Raw genomic sequence first — 14,951 nt, forward strand, 5'->3', positions numbered from 1 at the left:
AGCGAATAGGCGCAGAAAGGTGGGCGTGACTGCTGCTGTAATTGCAACTATGAAAGGAGGGTTGAAGGGATGCTGTGAAGAGTGGGGTTGTGGTGAAGAAGGATGTGTGACAGATGATGATGTTGTGTCAATGCAACAATGAGATGAAAGGATGCAGTGGTGTTGAAAACAATAGGGCACGCTTGTGTGAATTACAACGAATGCTGCTATGTAGAGATTGACAATGCTAGAGGTATATGTTGTGGTAATGCAATGATAGCACATGGATGTTGGAAGTATAGATGGGATGCAAACCATAGATTAAACTTTTACAGGAAACATGAAGGATGGGCTTTTAAAGACTTGGTGAAGATGTCAAAATTCTTCAGTCCTTCTTCAGAGGATCTTGCTTCAGCTAACCCCTTTACCATAGCGCCTCCCACAATAACGCCATTGGCCTCCCATGCTGATGTCTGAGACATATGCTCTGTCTTTGAGATGCAAAAACCAACAACCACAATTTTACTTGTTGCCTCTTTTATGTCATACGGAAGAGTTAAAACAGACAAGCTTACAGAAGTGTGGGCGCCAGTGACATTTATTGAACTCACAGAGCATATGAACCCCTGTGAAGCATCAGCAATGGCTTCCATTTGATACTTTGGTGTAGCAAGTGTCATCAATGGCACTAATTCAATGTTATTTTTATTGGCTTCCTTTCTCAGAATTTCAATCCCTTCTAGAGGAACATTTGGCACAACTAAGCCATGGACACCAACTTCTTTAACCAGAGTCTGCATAGTAGTTGTCTGGAGAACTGATCCATTTTCCCAAGGGTCGGAGGATGGTACATCCATTTCAATCATGTAAGAATCAAAAACTTTCAATGCCTCTGTTATGGCTGAAAGGTCAAGGCCACCTGCAGTAGTGCAAAGCATGAAGGTTGCTCTGCCCTGTTTCCTCAATCTATCGAAGGTCTCTGAGATACTCACAGCAGAAGCAGGAGAGGCCTTCAAGGAATCCATAGCGTTACAGGAGATATGTCTTGTGGTGAAGGTATGGTTAACAGGTTGGGGTTGCAGGTGTGGATCCACCGTAACATTCACAGGGATATCCACAGATGCATACGGTGAAGAGGATAACCACAATAAACTTGAAAAGGGTAAAAATAAAATGAAAAAAAATGAAATGCTTATACGATTTATGAGATGTTGATGAAGAAATGGCAGTGAAATGGGGAACAATGAATATTGGGCTTCCTCAGATAACTGTGAAGGTGAATCGGATGTGGAGACACACTAATAAACAACAACTATGTGATTTACATTGTATGGTATGCAGGTATGTCTTATGGAATTGAGGGATGAGGAACCGATGAGGATGTAAATTCAATAAGAGGAAGATCCCTTTATCACGAAACAGAACATTACTGATATCAGAAAACCTTAAATAGCAATATTAACAGAGATGGATATAATGTAAATTATGATGATCAGATGCATCCGATATATACACGATGTGCCCAAAGCTATCAAAACGAAAAGGAAACCAAACATAAACGATATTATGCGATATTGAACTGCATGATAAACGCAGAAGAGGTAAATTAGATTATATGTATGTATAAAAGAGGAACTAATAAAAAAAAAATTGTTGGCTAAGCTATGCAGTTAAAAAAAATAAGACCATGAATGAAAAGTATCATAACGAACCCATACGCCCACGCCATATTACAGAAATTAAACAGAGGAATAGAAGGAAAATGGAAGCAATACGATAAAAGGAGAGGAACAAAAAAAAAAAACAAAAAAAAATAAAATGCATGAATGAAATCGGCTAATGAAATGAATTAATAGAGATAAATGAATGATGCATTTCTTCAGTGAATGTGGGTGATACATAGATACTGCATATCAAAACAGGAAATCCATATCGATGGAAAAAGCAAACATGGCATTTGGAAATCAATAGAAGATAAAAGGAAAAAAAAAAGAAGAAGAAAAAGGAAAATCACAGACTTAATTATCAAAACTAAATTGAAAATGGGATGTAATGCAGGAATTGCAATAAGACAGGGGATCAAAAGTAAAATAGGATATAAATTGGAGTTACAATATACAACACTGTCAAAATCCATTATGGAAAAGAAGGGGCGATAACAATGAAATTAAATAATAAATAAAAAAAATGTTGGAATTAATCTATTCCATTGTTGTTGCACAAAGATGAGTCGAGATTGCATAAGCAATTCGACACCATCAATGGTGCGATGAAATGGTGGCTCCAAAAACAGAGTAAAAAAAAAAAGAAAACTAGGAAATGAAGGAGAGCACTCACCCGGTTTGCAGAGATTCTGAAGAAAGGGGAAGTTCTTCTGTGGTCTTGAGAGGGAGATTTCAGAGGGAAGGGGAATTGATTGCAGCTGCTTGCAGAGGATGGATGGAGTGTAGAATTGTGGATGAAGTGGCGATGGAATGGATAGTGGATCAGAGGATGTGCAGTGTAGAGGTGATTTCTTAATTTTTACAAAAACTCTGAAGGAGGGATGATCTGGATGAGGGCTAACGCTTCCCTTGCAGGACTTCTTTCAGCAAAATGAAGAAGGGATGATTTTGGAGGATTCCTTCGAAAGAAGGGGAGAAAAGAGGAGATCGTGTGATGAAGGGAGATCCTTCTGGAGACTTTGCGAAAAAGAGAGAAAGAAGAGGCGCCCCCCCTCTCTTTTACGAAGGGTCTTCGTAGAAACCCTAAAAAAAACAGATTCAAAAGGGGCCCCTTTTTTTTCAGGTTTTTACAAAGAGGGGGCTCCCTAACAAATTTTGCAAAAAAAGGTGTTTTCAAAAAGGAGTTTTTTTTTTAGAAAAAGGACATTTTTCAAAAAGGGGGTTCTTAAAACTATTTTTATTTTCTATTTTATTTTTTTGTTCTTTTCTTCATTTTCTATATTTTTTTTTGTATTTTTTTTAAAACAAAACTCTAAAAACTATGGGATTTCTAAACTATTTACAAAACTTTACAAATATTTTACCAAAGAAGGCTTTACTGAGAATTTGAGTTTATTTTTGGAAAATTTCTTCAGAAGATGGGTTTGCACCCAAGTTTTGAGAAAATATTCGAGTTTTAAACCTCGAATCGAGGAATATAACATGATGGATCCAAACGGATACCGGACGAAGTGTCTGAGCTTTTCAAAAGTTATTTTGGTAATTTTGAGAATTTAATTTAAAATTGGATGACAATGCTCAGATTTGGATTCTGATATCGGATCCGGATCCAAAATTGAGTCAGATATATAAAATGAATTTAATTTCAGTAAAACTTTGGGAAATGTACTGGAATTTAGGTTTGAAAGTGACTCAATTGCTCATAAAATGAAATCAGGGGCAAGAGGGGATATTTAAAAGATTTTGAAAAATTTGGGGTGTTCACAGATGCGCCTATTTGCTACTAAGCAGGTTGAAAGCCGAGCTTAGTGGCAAAGAAAACACTCCAAATTTTGAAAAATGTCCCAGTTTAGCAAACTTGAACTGGGTGTGAAAGAATTATTTTGAAAACATGATTTCAGGCTTAAAACCTTATCCTGAATGGCCTCGGGGAGACGAAATCCTCGAAAATAATATGACTGAATAATAGAAATGAGGCAATCGTGATGGGACTTTTGAGCGAAGATCCCGAAATGATGAAAGGTAAAAATTTTGATCAAGTCTCATGGATGAGACAAGATCAGCCTTTTAGAATGACTCAGGTTTAGCCCTTAACCTGGATGGGACGAAGTTATATCAAGATAATCTGAATGGGGGAAGGAATATATGAGGACCTTGATGAGACATTTTTGAGAAAATGCCTCATGAGATGAAGCTCAAGCAGGATCCTATCCTAGATGGATATACAAAACATGGATTCCTCGATGGGAAGAACCATGATGGGACTGAAAGGAAACACCTCGTCAAAACGAGGAATATCGTTGGAACGAGACTCAGGTTTAAACCAAAACCTGAAAAAGGAAGATACCTCGAGGCACGAGGTTCAGGATTAACCCTTAACCTGAAAGGGACGACCATATAGAATCCTCGAATGAAGGAAACTGTGACGGGACAACGAAATGCATCGCCAAAGCGAGATTCAGGTTTAACCCTTGACCTGAGTGGGGGCGATCGTATGGAATCTTTGGATGAAGAAACCGTGGTGGGGCTAGAAAGGATATCTATTTGAAATGAGGCTCAGGTTTAACCCTAACCTGAATGGAAAGTACCTCATGGAGTGAGGTTCAGGCTTAACCCTTAACCTGAAAGGGGCGATCACATGGAATCCTCGGGTGAAGAAACCATGATGGGACCTTCAGAGTTTGGATGAACAAATCCAAAAGGGGTTTGTGAGAAGAGGAAGAAATTGGGGTTCCCTAAAGCTTTGAAAAAGGGATGAACTTGGGTGTCTCATTGTTGAGACTAAATCAGCTTTTGAAATTGATGACCTCTCGCAGAAGGTACAGGTTTTGACCCTTAACATGAGTGGGAACAACCATACAGATTTCTTAAATGAAGAAATCGTGATGGGACAGGAGAGATACTTCAACTGAATGAGGCAACTCTTCTGAAAGATATAAACAACACTAGGTTGCATCAAAATGGATATTGAATATTTTATTTCATTCTTGGAATATCTAGAAAATTTTGCCAATAAGATAAAATTGTAGTTGACTTTAAAGGCTTAAAAATGTGCACGTATATGCAAAAGACATTCCCTCTTTTACTTGGAGTATTTCCTCCAACGAGGTTAACTTCTCGATCTCAAGAGTCAAATTCAAAATTTTAGTGCTGATGATTTTCTTCAAGGAAGCTATCCATTTCCCTGATATGAGGAGAGAAGAAATATTCTTAATTTCATAAAAGCAAGTAGTGAAAAGATATTGATGAAAGAATTTTGCATAAGAAAGAGATGACTTCTGGCAATTTTGGCAGTTTGATATCTGGGTGTTTTCCCATGATGATCTTTTTGCACTCTTTTTGAGTCATTGGGCTTTTCGAGCTTTTACATCATCCTTTATTTTGGAGATGTCCTGACTTTTCTCTCTTTTTCGGGGAAGGGTACGTCACAAACTCTTTCATCTTGGAGATGCTCCGATCCTTCTTTTATCTCAGGAATTATATTGATGATATTGGCTCAAAAGGTCTTTATATGATAGCAGAAATCAAATATCCTTTAGGGTTTGTCGGTAGGTTCATCACACTTGCCTTCATCTCGACGGTGATCTGAACTTTCCCTAGAAGGATCCTTCACAAACTTCTTCATCTCGGAGATGATCCAAATCTTCTTTGGCCCCAGGGGTCTTGCTCGCCTATTCGCCTTCATCTTGACGAAATTTGAGAGATCCCTTTTGCAGATATTTGATTGCAACTTTAAATGAAATGAAATATATGGGTTGAGTGGATTCTTTTTATAGCTTAAGATATCTCCACTGCCTGATTGTCAGATAGCCGTCTTTAAACATGCGCCATAGCCATCATCAATATCAATTCGCTCCTGGCTTTTTAACATCATTGAATATTTCTTTCGCTAATCATACCGAGGATATTTCTTACATCCTTTTGGTTGATCAATAGGAAAAGATTTGAATTTTACCTCTTTTTCGCAAAAAGTTTCACCTTTTTTGGAAAGAATACTATAGGTAATCAGAGGCGATTCTTTTGTGCAGTAAGAATATTGGAATCAACACATGCTTTTAGCAAATTGGCAAAGTTTTCATGAATTCTGTGTGAAATAATCACTTAATATAGATTTTGATGAGACCTTGAGTTGCATCTTTGATTCTGGAAATTTCGACCAGTAAAGCTGGAACATTTTATTTAACGACCAGCGAAGGAGCTGAAACCTTTGATTTAATGACCAATGAAGATTGGGACCTTTCATTTAACGACCAACGAAGTAGCTGGGATATTTCATTTAATGACCAACGAAGTAGCTGGGACATTTCATTTAACGACCAGCGAAGTAGCTGGGACATTTCATTTAACGACCAGCGAAGTAGCTGGGACATTTCATTTAACGACCAACAAAGTAGCTGGGACATTTCATTTAACGACCAACAAATTAGCTGGGACATTTCATTTAACGACCAACTGTGATCATCGCAAAAATTTTCCTCTCTTGTGGTTTCTCTCTTTTCCTTCTCTTTTCCTTATTTTAACCCCTATTTTCCTCCTTTTTGAAGGGAGAAGAATAAAAGACAGAAAAGAAAGAGAGAAGAGAAAAGAAGGGAAGAAAAGAAGAGGAACTCTTTTGCGGGGTCTCACTTGACCTTAATTTGAAAATATTTAAAAATTTAACTCACCTCCGTTTTGAAAATTTGCGAGAAAAATGGAGAGACGGGATTCGCTCGTCGGTACGAGGTTCGATCGTTCCTGGCGCCTTTACCAGGGGTAATCGAACCAAGAATCGAATTTATGCCTTTTGCTTTGCTAAAATATCATCTAAGAGTTTATCCTAAGTCTAAATGCACAAAGAATCATGCTTGTGCAATGCAAGGATGTATGCTCTTTTGAAAGATGTTTTGAAAAAATTCCAAGTGTTCTGATATGAACTTGATAATAGAGTGAAGAAATGATTTCTGAATAACTTAGGACTTGAGATATATTAGGAAGGATATTTTGAAGTTCTAAGTTTTTGAAATAATCAGAGTTGGGAAAATAGATTTTGAATTTTGAAAAGAATGATTGGAAGATGAGTGAAAAAGGAAAAAGAAGGAAATTTCAAAATCAGGAGATGGAATTTGAACTTAGATTTAGGAGAAGAGATAAAATTTGAAATGGAATTGAATTTAAAATTTGAAATCAGGATGGATTTGAGAGATCCAAATGATATTTAAAAATAAAAATGGATTTAGGAAGTTCAGATGAGGTCTAAAATTAGGTTTGAAATCTAGAATAGGAAATGGAATTGGATTCTGGATCCTAAATAGAATTGGATCCATGATCTGGAATCCAAGATGGAATTGGATTTTGAATCCTAAAATGGATTTTAGATCTTAAAATGGATTTAGGATCTGAAATCTGAGATCCAAAAATAGAGTTGGACTCTGGACCCTAAGATGGATTTTGGAACTGAAGTCTGAGATCCAAAGTGGAACTGGATTCTGGATCCTAAAAATAGATTTGGATCTGAAGTCTGAGATCCAAAGTGGAAGTTGAATTCTGGATCCTAAATGGACTATGGATCTGAAACCTGAGATCCAAAAAGTGAACATTGTACTTGGAAATCTGGATCCAAGTTGGTATTTAAGATCTAACTTTGGATTTGGAATTTCAAAATTGATTTGAGAAGTTTGAACTTTGAATATATGAATTTCAAAGTCAAATTGGACTTTGAATTTGGAGCTTGAATTTGGAATTTAAAAAATGAATCAAGAATTTCAAAGTTAAGTTGAACTTTGGAAATGGAATTTTGAGATATTTAAATTGAATTTTTGAATCTTGATAATGAATTTTGGAATTTGATTTGAAAAATTGAATTTTGAGTATAAAAATTTATTTCAAAGTCAATTTGGATTTTGAATTTAAAAATTGGATTGGGAATCAGAAATTTCAAAGTTAAATTGAACTTTGAAATTTAGTTTGAATTAGAATTAGAATTAGAATTTTATATATACCAATGAATTTCAAAGTCAAATTGGACTTCAAATTTAAAGTTAGAATATTTGAATTTACAAGAGTTAAAAATTGATTTAAGAAGTGAAGAAGATATCTGAAGGAAATCACTTGGATTTCTGAAAAAGAATTTTAAAAATATGATGCAATTCTATCCTAAATGATGAATAAATTTAAAGATTTTAAAATTGGATTTTGAAAAGCATATCTCATTCTTTAAATAAATTAAAATAAGATTGAAAATATAATACATCCTTGACTATGGTCATTGAATATATTATATAATAATCTATATTTAAATTCAGGTGAAGAATGAAACATATTTTGGTGCTTTTATAGAGTTTAAAATGAAATTAACTCTCAATATATCCTGACTATGGCCATTGATATATATTTTAAGTTAATTTTAAGTTAAACTCTAATAAAAGAAGGAAATATTTTAAAATATGATGATGTTTGAAGGGGATCCAGTGTGGATCCAATGTTATTTTATAAAAGGTAAAAATCCTAAGTTTTGTTTACATCTTGACTATGGCCATTGATGTAAATCATCGACTTAGGATTAATTACCTCTTACGAAATGGTGCACGTGTCATTCGTGTTTCCATTCATGAGTTTTTGAAAATAAAGGAGAAAATATGAGAACAAGTAATTCATGATATTTATAATGCTCATTCATTCTATCTAAAAGCTGGAAATATAAAATTTTCATTAATGTCTAGCTTATTACAATGTTGGAACCGAAAGTATCAAAACATTTCTAATTTCCAACTTTTCTCATGTTCCTTCAAGATAGCATTCGCATAAAAGGAGGTTAAAAATGTGAGTGTAAATGACTAATCAAAATCTTACACAAGATACTTTACTCACGTTTGAATGAGAAAGGCTTATGGCCTACCCTTCGTTTGTTAAAAGTGTACCCATACATAGGTATACATGCATATATGTATCTACATTTACAATGCCATAATTAAGCGAAAGCCTACCTGCCATATGAATAAGGACAAGGATGATTCAGGGCGAACCATCATGGAATATAATGGCCATAGTAGTTCATGATAAACCACTGCACATAAAAAGAAATGTAGCTGTAGTGGTTCTTGAGGAGCTACTACAACAAAGATCGATTATAATGGTTTCTTGCGAACCATTAAAAGAATGACAGTTATACTAATTCTGGATGAATTATCATAACCAAGAAGAAGCCACAGTGATTCCTTGGGGATCACTGTAAAAGAAAGACAATTAGGATAGTTTTGGATAAACTGTCATGACTAAAAAAAAAAACACAGTGGTTCCCTGGGAATCACTGAAAAAAAGAATGGCAGTTATGCTAATTCTGGATGAATTATCATAACCAAGAAGAAGCCACAGTGATTCCTTGGGGATCACTGTAAAAGAAAAATAGTTAGGATAGTTTTGGATAAACTGTCACAACTAAAAAAACACAGTGGTTCCCTGGGAACCACTGAAAAAAAGAATGGCAGTTATGCTCATTCTGGATGAATTATCATAGCCAATAAGAAGCCACAGTGATTCCTTGGGGATCACTGTAAAAGAAAAATAGTTAGGATAGTTTTGGATAAACTGTCATAACTAAAAAAAACCCAGTGGTTCCTTGGAAACCACTGGAAAAAAAAATGGCAGTTATGCTAATTCTGGATGAATTATCATAGCCAATAAGAAGCCACAGTGATTCCTTGGGGATCACTGTAAAAGAAAAATAGTTAGGATAGTTTTGGATAAACTGTCATAACTAAAAAAAAAAAACACAGTGGTTCCCTGGGAACCACTAAAAAAAAACAAGAATGGCAGTTATGACAGTTTCTAAATGAATTATCATAACTAAAAAAAAGAAATATAGTGGTTCTTTGGGAACCACTGTGAGAAGAGAAAGAAGAAAAAAAAAAATGTGATGGAGATGTTGATACGGGTGTATCACGGATATGCATCTGATAAAACTATAACGACTCAATACCATGCTGTGAAAGGCTGGCAAAGAGCATCCTGAGTGACCCTACCATGATTTGGCAGAGAATGTTGTGTAAAGAAAAAATGATGGTTCATAACAGATACAGTGAAATGCTAATGAAATATATTTTTTTAAGAACAATGAGTATACATAAAATACATTTATGGAGCATATACTATATGACACCTACTTACAGAAACTTTCAGCAAACATTAAGAGAAGTATTAACAGGATGGCTACAGCAGAATAGATGGCTATGATAAGCAAGTAGTGGCGTGTATGAGAGGGGTGTGAACGCGCAGAGATGATTCGGTAACGTGCTCATAAATGGAGAAGATGAACAGCGAAAAAGACAATGTGATGTTGTGTGACAAGTGACAAGTGCTGTGGCACAAAGAAGTTTATTCAATTTGAAGCTTTTCATAATAAATCAGACCTGTTTATTCAAAACTCACCCTTGCATCAAATTGAATCTGGTATCATAGAAAGTTAGTTCAGAGGTATACATATATCAAAGGTGGCAAGGCAAAAAAAGAAAAAGAAAAAAGAATAAATGATGATAATGAATATGACTGATGATCTGTATATAAAAAAAAAGAACTATAGCATATACGAAAATGAATGCTTATTATCATGAAACATCATAAAAGAATTTTCTAAATCCTATAGACAGGGAAACCTAACATATGTTTGTTGGTGCTACTATGAAACATGGCGCCAGTTCATCATCAACCCAAAAGTGGAGGATAAGACCCTGCTACTTGGAACATACACGATCCCTGTGGCGTCGGCCTCCAGACTCATACAGTTAGACTTGACCACACATTCTTGATGCAACTGTCATATTCATATCAGTTTCCCCCTTTTATTATTGCCCAATGTCTGTTCATGATGCTATGCATGGACAACCAAGATGATTTGTTCATCATGGAATTTCTCTCTCTTTGATAAGTGAGGCAGTTAATCTCAGAAGTTCACTCAATTTGTATACTCCATTTTTCACCATTCACAGATAAATGCTAAGGCTAACATTCTTACTGAATCGGTGCCTGGAAATGGTAAAGGTAATTAGATTTAACAAGGAGACATCAGTTAGTGAACAAAGATCAAAAACACAGAAAATGGGAAGTAGCCAAAGCACAAAAGCAATACTAAAAAAAAAAATTTGTGATCATCTAAAATGGGAAATAAATTGAAATCGAACATTACAGAATAGATATACATGCTGCAAGTAGTGTTAGTTAGGAGATGCATAGGCAATACACTATGATATGGGGTTTATGACAAAAACCAGAGTCAATAGGCACCCATTTAACGATGGGACAAGGTTTTGAAAATGGTAATATGCTTTTGACATGATACTTGATAAAATAACTTAAAGAAAATGCAAAAAGTAACAGGCAATGATAAAGGGAAAGAGAAAACTTCCTCCATCTCTGAATAGGTCAGGTGTTGATATTATGAATACTAACAGTGAACTGGCGTAAGCTAAACATACTAAGCTAACTTCATTCTTCCCCTTCTTTTTTTTTTTTTTACTTGCCCTAGGACACCGGATTGAATGAGGGAAGGTTTAGCAAAAAATATCAAAATTATGACAATATATGTACATAGAAGATACACAGGAAAACCAGATAGCAAAGGGGGAATATATGGGATTTATTCCTTCCAATTACTTCCAGAAGTGACTGATCAGAAAACCTATGTCGTCTCCACGATATCTCACCTTAATGAAAGTAAGGAGATCCTCTCGTTTTAGAGAATTCAACAGGGATCAGGGGAGTAAGGTCATGATCTATTGTTTCTTTTTTTTTCTTTTGAATAAGCTACAAAACAAAAACCTCAAATACTAGTGTAAAGAGGAATAAATGCAGGGAACAACATATAAGTATAACGGAAATTATCTAGCGAACATGGCTCGAAGCCTAAAAGAGATGCTGAAACGATGCAAACTACAACAGTAGTAAAGTGAAATTATCAAGCATGAAGGCAAACGTCAGAGATTAAATCAGAGGGAATTCTAAAAGAGGGACTGAAACTTCATGGTCTGGATGATATCCTAACAAGGGCAAAATCAACATGAAATGAGAAGGGATCAAACAATTATAAACATACACAGACCCGAAATTAGTTAATCTACAAACCCACTTTTCGTTCAAACTACAATAATGGAAGTAAAGGCAGTAAGATAAACAACAGCCTAACATTATGAGTCACATACGGATTGCAAAAAAAGAAGAAGAAGAAGAGGAAGGAATGTAAAGCTACGAGAGAGAAAAAAATGATAATCGTAAAATTATGGCATAAGTATAAAGCATTTGGAAACGGAAGGAAATTTGTAGGGACCATTCTTCCCCTTTGATTTTGCACCTTTTACGCATATTGACTCTTGCTATCTCCAAGATCAATGCCGCATGGGTGCTTTGAAAAGAAAATTTTTAGAAGACAAGGTAGAAGAGAGCGGCAAAACAAAAAGGGAGGGTGAGTATTGCTTACCGTAGGGGATCAGATCTTCTTTAGAGTGATTTGCAGAGAAATCCCCTCGGGAGACTACTCTTCAGCTTTTTACAGAGGGAACCTTTGATTATTGTCGCTGTGATTAAAGGATCCTTGAATCTCTCAAAAAAAAGAGTTGAAAGGCCTTTTTGTCGATCGAAAGAAAGGGGAACACCAGGAAAAGGGGAATGGCGACCAATGGAAGCCTGCTGGGTGGTCACTAATGGGTACTCGAACTTGAGGAGTGGTGGTTGAGGGGAATATGGCGTGGGGAATAGGTGAATCGCCAATGATCCTGAAGGAGAAAGGGGGGGTTTGTTAAATAGGAAAGGGGGAGATCGAGAATCCTCCGTCAAGAGGGAAGGGCTGTTGGAGATCGATGGGTTTCGAGCGAGTTTGTTGGTGATGGAGGGTTGGAGATGAAGGTTGCACATGGGGTGAAGGAACTCGATGGGGAAGAAGGCTCTGGAAGGGGCTCGATGGGTATTTCAGTGGAGGGGGGTCTGCGAGAGGGGGAGAAGGCGGTGGTGAGAGGGTTTCAGTCAGAGAGAGAGAGAAGGCCTTCGTAACCCTAAAAAAAATCGATTTTTCGTTAAAAGGGTCTTTTATAAAAAAATTCAAAAAGCTGGTCCCCTTTAAAGATTTTTGCAAAAAACGGTTTTAGTTAAAAGATTTTTTTTTCAAAAGGAGTTTTTTTCAAAAACTGACTTTTATTTCTTTTCTATATATATATATATTGTTCTTTTTTTCATTTTCTATATTTTCTTTGATATTTTTGGAATAAAATCCTAAAATTTACGGAAAACAAGGATTTAACTATTTTTTTTGTATTTTTGGATAATTTTTTACAAAAGAAGGTTTCCAAGGCTATTTTGGGGAAATTTCTTCAAAAAAATGGGTTTGGACCCAGGTTTTGAGAAAATATTCGAGCTTTAAACCTCGAATTGAGTAATATAACGCGATGGATCGAAACGGACATCGAACAAAGTGTCTGAGCTTTTCAAAAAGTTATTTTGGAAATTTCGAGAATTTGATTTAAAGATTGGATAAGGAAGCTTAAATTTGGATCTTTTATCTATATCTGGATTCGAAATTGAGTCAGAAATGTAAAATTTATTTAACTTCAGTAAAATTTGAGAAATGGACTAGAATTTAGATTTAGAAAAGTGACTTAATGAAATCAGGGGCAAAAGGGGAATATTTAAAAGATTTTGAAAAATTTGGGGTGTTCACAGATGCTCCTCTTTGCTACTAAGCCGGTTGAAAGCCGTGCTTAGTGGCAAAGAAAACACTCCAAATTTTGAAAAATGCCCCAGTTTAGCAAACCTGAACTGGGTGCGAAAGAATTTATTTGAAAGACATGGTTTTAGGCTTAAAACCTTATCCTGAATGGCTTGGGGGAGACAAAATACTCGAAAATGACATGACTAAATAATAGAGGATGAGGAAATTGTAATGGGACTTTCGATGAAGATCCCAAAATGATGAATGATAAGAATTTTGATCGAGTTTCATGGGTGAGACAAGGTCAGCCTTTGGAATGGCTCAGGTTTAGCCCTTAACCTGGATGGGACGAAGATAGATCAAGGTAATTTGGATGGGGAAAGAAATATAGGTAGACCTCGATGGGACATTTTGGAGAGAAATGCCTCGTGAGATGAAACTCAAGCATGATCCTTTCCTGGATGGATATACAGAGCATGGATTCCTTTGTGGGGAAAACCATGATGGGACTGGAAGGATTACCTCGTCAAAACGAGGCTCAGGTTTAATCCAAGCCTGAAAGAAAGATACCTTGTGGAACGAGGTTTAGGCTTAACCCTTAACCTGAAGGGGACGACCATACAGAATCCTCGAACGAGGAAGCCGTGATGGGACAACAAAATGCATCGCCAAAGCGAGATTCAGGTTTAACCCTTAACCTGAGTAGGGGAATCACATGAATTTCTCAATTGAAGAAACCGTGGTGGGACTAGAAAGGATATCTGGTTGAAGTGAGACTCAGGTTTAACCCCAATCTGAATGGAAAGATACCTCACGAAGCGAGGTTCAGGATTAACCCTTAACCTGAAAGGGGCAACCATACGGAATCCTCGATGAAGAAACCATGGTGGGACCTTTGGAATTTGGACAAACAAATCCGAAAGGGGTTTGCGAGAAGAGGAAAACAAAGGGCTCCCTAAAGCTTGGAAAGGGGATGATATGGGGCGTCTCATTGCTGAGACTAAATCAGCTTTCTAAAGACAGACGACCTCTCGCAGAAGGTTTGGGTGATACCTCGAGGTGTGAGGTAATAGGTTTAATCCTTAGCCTGAATGGATACAGAATCCTCGAAGAGCGGGGAAACTATGATGGGACCTCTGGACTTGGCACAACAAGTCTGAGAGAGGTTTGCAAAACGATGAAAAATGGGGGTCCCTAAAGCTTGAAAAGGGGTTGTTCTTGGGCACCTCATTGCTGAGACTGAAGATAGCTTTTGACAATAACAGACCTTTTGCAGAAAGTTCTGGTTTAACCCTTATCTTGAGCGGGAACTGTCTATGGCGGGACAGTGGGGAACATAGAGAAGTGTGCAGATTCAAGAGCGCTCAAATCAGACAGAAGGAAAGGACTTTCCAGTCCTAAGGAGGGATGACGTCAGGACACGTCAAAACGAACATCAAGTTCCTGCTTCATTTTGAGGATAATGAGAAAATATTGCCAATAAGATGTCAAAACTGTAGTTGATTCAAAATGATTGAATTGTGCTTATGTGTGAAAATATCATCTCTTACTACTTAGAGTATTAGCTCTAATTGGGCTAACTCCGTAGAATCAGGAATTAAATTCAAATTCATTGTTGTTGAGTTTTCTTAAGGAAGATA

At 36.4% G+C, this 14,951-nt stretch overlaps 1 pseudogene; it reads right to left on the reverse strand.

Annotated features, from left to right (window-relative positions):
* Positions 1–308: 308 nt before the first annotated feature.
* LOC149840247 (tryptophan synthase alpha chain pseudogene) lies at positions 309–1,004 on the reverse strand (annotated as a pseudogene).
* Positions 1,005–14,951: the final 13,947 nt, after the last annotated feature.

Source organism: Nuphar pumila, chromosome 4 (genome assembly GCF_984573655.1).
Source record: "Nuphar pumila chromosome 4, dmNupPumi1.hap1.1, whole genome shotgun sequence".
NCBI lineage: Eukaryota > Viridiplantae > Streptophyta > Magnoliopsida > Nymphaeales > Nymphaeaceae > Nuphar > Nuphar pumila.